At 40.3% G+C, this 10177-nt stretch overlaps 1 non-coding gene across 1 annotated transcript; it reads right to left on the bottom strand.

The window, feature by feature from the left end:
• Positions 1–3977: 3977 nt before the first annotated feature.
• Positions 3978–4084, bottom strand: LOC112304936 (U6 spliceosomal RNA). The gene has a single exon (XR_002974797.1). It is a non-coding gene; the product is annotated as a U6 spliceosomal RNA (small nuclear RNA).
• Between the last annotated feature and the right edge of the window lie 6093 nt (positions 4085–10177).

The following is a 10177-nucleotide window of genomic DNA, read 5'->3' as shown; positions in this document are numbered from 1 at the left end:
GCCAGAATGAGGAGACAAAGAAATATGGCCCAAATGAAGGAAGAGAACAAAACTCCAGAAAATTAACTAAATGAAATGAAGATAAGCAATCTATCAGATGCAGAGTTCAAAACACTGGTTATAGGGATGGTCAAGGAACTTAGTGAGTACTTCGACAGCATAAAAAAAACCTAGTCAGAAACAAACAATACACTAATTAAAATAAAGAACAATTTACAGGGAAACAACAGTAAAGTTGATGAAGCCGAGAATCAAATCAATGATTTGGAATGTAAGAAAACAAAAAGCAACCAATCAGAACAAAAAGAAGAAAAAAGAATCCAAAGAACAAGGGTAGTGTAAGCAGCCTCTGGGACAGCATCAAGCGATCCAACAATCACATCATAGGTGTGCCAGAAGGAGAAGAGAAAGAGCGAGAAATTAGAACTCTATTTGAAAAAATAGTGAGAACTTCCCTAATTTGGTGAAGGAAGTAGATGTGCAAGTCCAGGAAGCACAGAGTCCCAAACTAAAGATTGGTGCAAAGAAGCCCACTTCAAGACACATTATAATTAAACGCCAAAGGTTAAAGATAAAGAAAGAATCTTAAAAGCAGCAAAAGAAAAGAAATTAATTACCTACAGGGTAATTCCCATAAGACAGTCTGCTGGTTTTTTGCCTAAAAAGAAACTTTGCAGGCTAGAAGGGATGGGCAAGAAATATTCAAAGTCGTGAAAAGCAGATTGCTCTACCCAGCAAAGTTATCATTTAGAATTGAAAAGCAGATCAAGAGTGTCCCAGATAAGAAAAAACTGAAGGAGTTCATCATCACTAAACCATTATTATATGAAATGTTAAAGGGACTTATTTAAGAAAAAGATCAAAACTATGAACAATAAAGTAGCAATAAATACATACCTATCAACAATTGAATCTAAAAATCAAACTAGGGAAACAAGAAGAACAGAGACAGAATCATGGATATGGAGAGCATTTTGATGGTTGCCAGATGGGAGGAGGTTGTGGGGGAATGGGTGAAGAGGGAGTTAAGAAGCACAAATAGGTAGTTACAGAGTAGCCATGGGGATGTAAAGTACACAGGGATGTAAAGTGTAGGAAATGGAGTAGCCAAACAACTTACACTCATGACCCATGGACATGAACAATGGTGTGGGGATTGCCTGAGGGTGTGGGGGTTGCTGGGTGGAGAGGGGCCAAGAAGGAAAAATTGGGATAACTGTAATAGCATAATCAATAAAATGTAATTTAAAAAAATAAACATGGATTTGTAAAGCAGTATAAGAAACATGATACAAACACTAGGACAAATCCTTTTCTCTCTTTTCCTGAGAATGAGGTAAAACTCTTTACAGGACAGTAACCTCATTACCTAATAAATATTTTACAGAACGCTTGTAGTACCTGGACTTCTAAACAATAGTATAGCCCTGGCCGGTGTGGCTCGGTTGGTTGGAGCACCATCACATAACCAAAAGATTCAATTCCTGGTCAGGGCACATAACCTGAGTTGTGGGTTGGATCCTCCATCCAGGCACATACGTGAGGCAACCAATCATGCTTCTCCCTCACATAAATGTTTCTCTCTCTCCCTTCCTCTCTCTCTAAAAGCATTGAAAAAAAAATGTTCTCGGATGAGGATAAAAAATGTTTTTAAATAAACAATAGTCTGAAAATGTGTTCCAAACTACTGTCAGCAAGTTAAGATATAATTAGCTAAGATATAATTAGTTTAACTAAATTTTTTTTTAAAGAGCTTTTAATTTGAACTTACTTTGTTAGCAGACTTACAAGGGAAGAGGTCCAGCCCCACTATGGAGGGCCAATCAGCGGGAATGATGGATTTGAAATGTCAGCATCTCAATACATCCAACTGATAGTGGCAGGTGAATCAAAAGAAGCAGCAACTAAATACAATTTTTAAAGTAAATTAAAAATGTAATCTTTAAAATGTATGGCACAGTGATTCAAGTCACTGGAAAGTAATCTCTGCACCCAATAATAGAGTTCAAAAGTTAATTATAAAGATAGAGGGGTGTCTTATAGAATCCAAGGGTAAAAATAAGTTAGCCCTCAGGAAGTCCAGGAGCCAGGAGCAGAAAAGCCATGAGGGACTCAACTGAAGTTTACTCTATCATCAAACCTGCCTCTATCTACACTTCTGCTCTATTTTTCTCTGGAAAGCAGTTTCCCCGGCTCCTAAGTCTGTGAGTCAGGGTAAAGCTACCTCCCTCCATACACACAAATTGAATCAACCCCATTGACTGACTCCCAAATTCTATGGAGAGAAAATATGATTGGGCCAGCCTGGTCTCTTCTTTCCTCCACCCCATCACTTATGATCAGACAGGTGATGGGGAGGGGAGACATGGATGCAGAGGCCTATCCCTGCTAGTGGGCAGAGATTTCCCAGAGTATGGGCACTGGACAGATTACCAGATAGGGATCATCATATTCCCTATGTTGTCTCTTTCTTTCTCTTTCTTTCTTTCTTTCTTTCTTTCTTTCTTTCTTTCTTTCTTTCTTTCTTTCTTTCTTTCTTTCTCCTTCCTTCCTTCCTTCCTTCCTTCCTTCCTTCCTTCCTTCCTTCCTTCCTTCCTTTCTCTTTCTTTCCCTTTCTTTCTTTCTTTCATTTTTTTATTGTTGTTCTATTACACTTGTCCCAACTTTCCCCCATTGCTTTCCCCTACCCCACCCACCCCCTACAATGTCAACCCCCACCCTGTTGTCCATGTCCATGGGTCATGTATACTTTTCTTTAACCAGACCCTTCCGCTTCTTTTCTCCTTTATCTTCCCCCGCTCTGGTTACTGTCAGTTTGGTCCTTGTTTCCATGCCTCTGGTTCTATTTTTCTCATTTGTTTGTTTTGTTCATTAGATCCCTCTTATAGGTGAGATCATATGGCATTTGCCTTTCACCACATGGCATATTTCACTTAGCATAATACTCTACAGTTCTATCCACACTGTCACAAAAGGTAGGAGTTCCTTCTTTCTTTCTGCTGCATAGAATTCCATTGTGTAAATGTACCACAGTTTTTTGATCCACTCATTTACTGATGGGCACTTAGGTTACTTCCAGCACTTGCCTATTGTAAATAATGTTGCTATGACCATTGTGGTGTACAGGTTCTTTTGAATTGGTGTTTCAGGATTCTTAGGGTATAATCCCAGCAGTGGAATCACTGGATCAAAACACTGTTCCATTTTTAGTTTTGTGAAGAAATTCCATACTGTTTTCCACAGTGGCCGCACCAATGTGCATTCCCACCAACAGAGTACTAGGGTACCCTTTTTTCCACATCCTTGATAGCACTTGTTTGTTAATTTGTTTAATGATGCCCATTCTGACCAGTGTGAGGTGGTATCTCATTGTGGTTTTAATTTGCATCTCTCTGAGGGCTAGTGATGCTGAGCATCCTATGTCTCTGGGCCCTCTGTATGTCCTCCTTGGAGAAGTGTCTGTTCAGGTCCTTTGCCCATTTTTTTAATTGGATTGTTTGTCTTCCTGGAGTGGAGTTGTGTGAGTTCTTTATATTTTGGAGATCAAACCCTTGACTGAGGTATCATTGGCAAATATCTTTTCCTATATGGTTGGTTCCCTTTCCATTTTGCTGATGTTTTCTTTAGCCATGCAGGAGCTGTTTAATTTGATGAAGTCCCATTTGTTTGTTCTTTCCTTTATATCCCTTGCCCTGGAAAGTATATCAGCAAAGATATTGCTGCATGGGATATCTGAAATTTTACTGCCTATGTTTTCCTCTAGGACTTTTATGGTGTCACAGCTTATGTTTAAGTCTTTTATCTATTTTGAGTTTGTTCCAGTGTATGGTGTAAGTTGGTGGTCTAGTTTCATTTTTTTTCCATATACCATTCCAGATCTCCCAGCACCATTTGTTGAAGAGGCTATTTTTACTCCAGTTTATGCTTCTGCCCCCTTTGTCAAATATTAATTGACCACAGACAATGGGTTTATTTCTAAAAATATGGAATGCTTCAGAAATTTGTGTGTCATCCTTGCACAGGGGCCATGCTAATCTTCTCTGTATCATTCCATTTTTAGTATATGTGCTGCCGAAGCAAGCATTCTTTCTTAAAAAAAAAAGATTTTATTTATTTATTTTTAGAGAGAAGAAGGGAAGGAGAAATAGAGGGGGAGGAACATCAATGTGCCATAGATACATTGATAGGGTGCCCCTCACACGCCCCCAACTGGTGAGCTGGCCCACAACCTAGTCACGTGCCCTGACTGGGAATCAAACCAGCAACCTTTCTAATCGCAGGGCAGCCCTCAATCCACTGGGCCACACCAGCCAGTGCACTTTTTTTTAAAGGGTAGTTAATTTTATTCATTTTTGACTTTAAATAACTTATTATTTTTCCATTATAGTTGAAATAAAATATTATATTAGTTTCAGATGCACAGGCCAGTGATTAGACATTATATAATTTACTAAGTAATCATCCAGATAGATCTCATACCCATCTGACACTATACATCATTATTACAATATTATTGACTGTATTCCCTGTGCTGTACTTTCCATCCCGTGACTATTCTGTAACCACAGATTTGTACTTCTTACTCCCTTCACCTGTATTCACTCAGCCCCGCAGGCCCACTGCTATCTGGCAACTGTCAGAATGTTCTCTGTGTCTATGAGTCTGTTTCTGTTCTGCTTGTTCGTTTATTTTGTTTTTCAGATTCAATTATTGATAGATATGTATTTATTGCCATTTTACTATTCATATTTTTACCTTTTTTTTCTTCTTAAAGCAGGCCCTTTAATTGCCACATTTGCAACAGCCAGTCAATGGGGCTCCTTTTCTATTTGACAAAAGTCACTTGTCTTTTCTCACTAAAATGGAGGCCCAGAGGCCAAGGCCAAAACCTTCAATGTTGATTTCCAGCTTTCTTGAAATCCCTTGAAACCTCTCCTTTTATTTCAGTTGCCTTCCAAATGCTAAGTACCCTGTCTTCTCCAGTTTCAGGGTGCCACTCGCATCTAGGTCTTCTACCAATTCCCAATGTTCATGTCTAAGTGTAACTCTTGACCTCAGTTTATTCAAAGAGCAAAATCTCGTGCCAAGTTGCAGCATGCCAGTGAACAGTGCTCTTGGCCTCTATGAGACCAGCAAGTAGAATGAGCAGGAAAGATGAGATGAAGGAAACAGAAGTCCACCTTTGCCAGCCACTGTTCCCTCAACATGTTTGCAGTAGGAGATCAGTCCCTGGGCCTGGATGACAACTTGAGTGGCCCCATAACTTTTCTGATGGCTCTTAGGTAGTAAAAATCCTTTGGTTGATTTAAACCACAAAATACAATTTTAATTCAGCAGAAATTTTAATGTGAATGCCATTGATCAACACTTCAAGCTTCATTAAAAGATAGGTCTTCCCTCCACTTCCCCAGCTAGGGTCCAATGCCAGCGGGCTGTGTTCTCCAGGAAAGGGGAAAAGGAATCTTCTTTCTATCCCCACAGATCCCCTCCAATTCATAACAAAAGGAGATGGGGACAGTTTGAGGATAGCAAGTTATGTTCAACTGGTACTCTCCCAGGAGGGTTTTCTCTGGGTCCGGCCAATGACTAAAATTTGCACACTCCCCTTGGTTGCTTTCTCACACTCTTTGAGTCCTGAAAGTGAAACATCTGACCTGGGCAATGAAATTGGTCTGGCTGCCACTTCCACTCCTGCTTTCTGGTTCCCTGAAGACCACTTGATACAGATTCTCCTGTTGGAGCGGAGGTGGGAGGGGTCCCTCGGCCGCTTCCCCTTGAGCAGGATTTAAACATCTCTAATACAGCTCTCTCTCATCTGGTCCTCAGAATCACTCTCATCTGGTCCTCAGGAATCACTGGTACACGCATTATTCCCATGACCGTGAAAGTGCAGCTGGCTCCCAGAGCACACAGGTCTTGGGTAGTATCTTGCCTCTCCCCTGCCCTCACTCCCTGCACTGCTTCTTCAAGCTAGTACCTTCAGCTTCTCAACTTTGAATATCTCAGGTAAAAGTCAGACACTCCAAATACCAGAGAACACCAATCAAGTTGCCCTCCTGGTCCTCTTGACACGCCCCTCCCTAGTGAGATTTTGGAAGAAGATATTAGATGAGTGGTTAGGTGGGACTCAGCCTTGTTTTCCTTAAGAATACTGTTCATAGATCCTTTACTAAACTCCACTTCCTCTGCTCCTTTGTGATCCTATTTTGAGTGAGGGTTTTTTCCTAATCTTTTTTCAATTACAATTTACTTTCACTATTATTTTCAGGTGTACAGCATAGTGGTTAGAATGGGGTGTCCAACCTTTGGCATCTCTGGGCTACACTGGAAGAAGAGGTGTCTTGGGCCACACATTAAATACATTGCAACATGTAATCACAAAAAATCTTATAGTGTTTTAAGTAAATTTATAATTTTGTGTTAGGCCACATTCATAGCCATTCTGAGCCACATGCGGCCTGCAGACCACACATTGGACACCCCCGGTTAGACAATCATATACTTTACAGAGTGGTCCCCCAATACGTCCAGTACTCAACTGGCATAGTTACATAGCTATTACAGTATTATTGACTACATTCCTTGTGCTGTACAGAGGAGCCTTGGTTTGAACTTAATTCATTCCAGAAAACTGTTTGAGAAGTGATTTGTTTGAAAACCAAGTCTCCCTTTTTGTCTCCTGATAGACGCGTGACTGATCATGCAGGTCTTAGAAGAAAATGGCTGTCAGATCAAGGCTGGAAACCCAAAGTTTTATTAGATGACTGAGACATTTCTTTCCATGAACAACTTGGTCAAGAACCAAATTGTTTGAGAACCAAGACGTTCGAGAACCGAGATTTGACTGAACTTTACATCCCCATGACTATTTTGTAATTACTAATCTGTACTTCTCAATCCCCTCACCTTTGTCACCCAGTCGTCCAATCCCCTTCTGTCACCTATCAGTCTGTTCTTTGAATGAGTGATTTTTAAGAGTCACAGGGGAGCTACGATATTTCCTTTGAGATTTGCTTCCTGCTCTGGCAATGACTTTAGAATTTTACATCTATTGTCTTTGGTGCCTCCGTCAAAACTTTACTTTTATATCCAATCATACTGATGTGGATCTGTAAAAACTGTTTTTGTTAATTTACACCACGGACATAGGGCTAAGAAAACTTGTTCTCTAAAATAGGCAGTTTGATAGGCCATTGAAAACTTAGCTGTTTAAGTATCAATGAGAATGGAACGCCCACTCTTGCCTGGATGATGGGAGAGTATGGGGCACTTTGGCACAGGGATGCAGCCCTGATTTCCAGTGCAGGTGCAGACCTCCAGGTAAAAGATTTGGAGACACAGCATTCCAAATTTCTCTTAATTTTACAGTTTCCAAGGAAATGAGACACTGAATGTGCCTTGCTCTGACCTGGTGTCAGTAAAAACATTACTAAGTGTTAATAAAATATTCCTGACAGCCTTGCTCTGTTTTGAGTCTATCACAACAGTGCTTCATTCAAGTCTTACCTGAACTCCAGCATTCCACATACCCTCCAACAACCCTGTCTCTTCCTCTGGTTGGTGAGGCTCTCCGGGGGTCCCTTGGAGCACTCTCCCTTCTTACAAGTTCACAAACAGAACTTAGACTTCAGCCTTGCCTCTGGTGGTGTTTGACTACTGGCTGTTATTTATTATTAACAGTGAAGTCTTCCCAGATCAGGTTACCCACTCCCACTCTCGCAGGTTCTGTCTTCCTGTCTGCATGCTCCTACAGCACCAGGTCACACACACTCGTCACCACCATTGCACCTCCACCAGAGCCACCCAGCGTTCTCCAACTATGATTGTGTAATACGCCAAATGCCATAAACACATGCATGTGCAGGGACAATAACATCTATAGATTCTGGCAAAAGAAGAAATTAGTAAAGGGTATTAAAATCACCTGAAGGGCTTTCTCAAATTACACAAGCCCTGAAATACTGATACAGTCCTTCCTACTACTCTCTCCTGCAGCACACACATGGACTCTAACTCATCACAGCAGTGACCCTGTCAGTGGCGGACAGCACCTTCAGGTACATTTGGGTGAGGTTAAGAAGTCCTACTTTATCCCCCACTGATCTGATAGATTAAAATTATCAAAATTCTAAGTCTGTAATTTAAGGGAATATTTTTTTTCTCTTAGCTAAAAATACAGTTAAAGGAAAACCTGTCTGCATGAAGAGAGGGACGTCACCTGACTTACTCACCCTGGTATCCCCAGTGGCATAACCAGCTCTGGCACCTGGTAAGTGCCCAGTGACCATGTGCTAAACTAGTTAATTTAGAACTCATTTTAAAATGGGTTTTGACCCAGCAATTGTACCCAAGCAAGAAGCATTTATCTAAAGTATTAGCAGTGACAGCTGTCCATTCTATTCATTTTTTTCTATGCAGCAACTCTTCAAGTTTGGTTTCTGATGCAAGTGGCAATTGGCTGCCTCCTCAAGGACACATGTGTAAACTGAGAGCTTCCTAACAACTCTGAGGAACAGCGGCGAGGAATGACAGCATGGCACTGGGTTGTCTGGGCCTTGATTCCCTGTGACTCATTCACACCTTTAGGTACACACCTGTATGTGGGCCTCAGCATAGTACATTACCACATGTTATAGTTACACCTCTGGGTGTAACATTAAGAAAGATGATAACTGCTTAAATGTGGTGAGCTAACCTGAGGCATCTCAGCCTATTTGTGATCTAGTCTTTGGTTACTCCAACCAGAAGTGCTTAGTGAAGCAGATGTCCACCTGACTATAATCTGTACCTGTATCTAGATCTAGATAGATATAAAATTTAAAGTTTCTTATACTAAACCAAATTAGTCTCCATCCTCCCACTTGCCCATGTCTGGAAAGCTGTACATTTAAAGCAGTAAAGCAGTTTGGCCCAGGCCAGTATGGCTCAATTGGTTGGAGCGTTGTCCCATACACCAAAAGGTTGGGGATTCGATTCCCAGTCAGGACATGTACCTTGGTTTCGGGTTCAGTCCCCAGTTGGGACATGTATAGGAGGCAAGAAATTGATGTCTCTGTCTCACATTGATGTGTTTCTATCTCTCCCTTCCTCTCTCTCTAAAATCCATAAACATTTTTAAAAGTAGTTTGGTGTCATTTTAAAACACTCTTAATATCTGTAGCATTTGAAGTTATGACAAGAAAATAACTTTTTAATTGCATTTTGCATTCTTAAGACATTAAAAATCTCTTTGCCATGATTATCAAGTGAGGACAATTATAATAATACAAGAAAAAAAAATGAGTCTTGTCACCATTTAGCCACTCTTGTGCAAGAACAGACCCAAGAACAAAGAACATCTTCACTTTGTAATACTTAGGATGGAATAAGCATTTCACATTCAGAAAGCAGGACATCGATAGAAACATTCAGAGAAAATACGTAGTGAAACAGGTTATTCAGTATCTATATTTAATTAACCTCAGCCATCATTGTACTTATCTTGCAGAGCTCACAAGGGAGCGTCTCGAACAAAACCACTCTTGCACTACTTATGTTCCCCAGGAACGGCTGCACACCGTCATTCATTAATTAGCACTGACCTGGAAAGCAGAAGCTTTCTCACCTCACTACTTGAAAGCTGAGTAACTCCTCGTTGTGCCTAGAAAATTAAGAAACATGCAACAAGAAGCCATAGTGAAGTAGAAAGCCATAGAAACAGCAGCAGGAGAAACAAGTTGAGTATGTGCTCACACAGAGGGTATTCAGGGTTCACATGCGTTGCCAACAACGACAGTACTTTGGGAGACTGGACTCTTGCTTTGTTGCCTCTGTTTTTTGAACTTTCTTATGCCTGTGTCTTTATCAAAAAATTTTCTGTTCCTAGTTTATAAGCAAGGAACAAAAAAATTTAATAGAGAAGGCTCTGATACATATGAGTTTAAATTCTGTGACTTAAAAGGAATGGAACGATAAAGCCAAAAGGATATGTAGAGACATACTAAATAATAATAATTTAAGAATGGAGGACATGCATAATATAGCTGAAGAATTGACTAAAGAGGTTAATATCACGCAGAAAATAATGTTCTATGATATACATTATTTAAGGTTCTAATTACATTCCATAAACAACTCAATAATAACTTCTTTAAACTAAAAGCTTCTTTTCATTTAGAATAGTTAGTTCCTGTTAGCC

The sequence above is a fragment of the Desmodus rotundus genome, chromosome 4, assembly GCF_022682495.2.
Source record: "Desmodus rotundus isolate HL8 chromosome 4, HLdesRot8A.1, whole genome shotgun sequence".
Lineage (NCBI taxonomy): Eukaryota > Metazoa > Chordata > Mammalia > Chiroptera > Phyllostomidae > Desmodus > Desmodus rotundus.
This window is presented reverse-complemented; position numbering and strand designations above follow the sequence as displayed.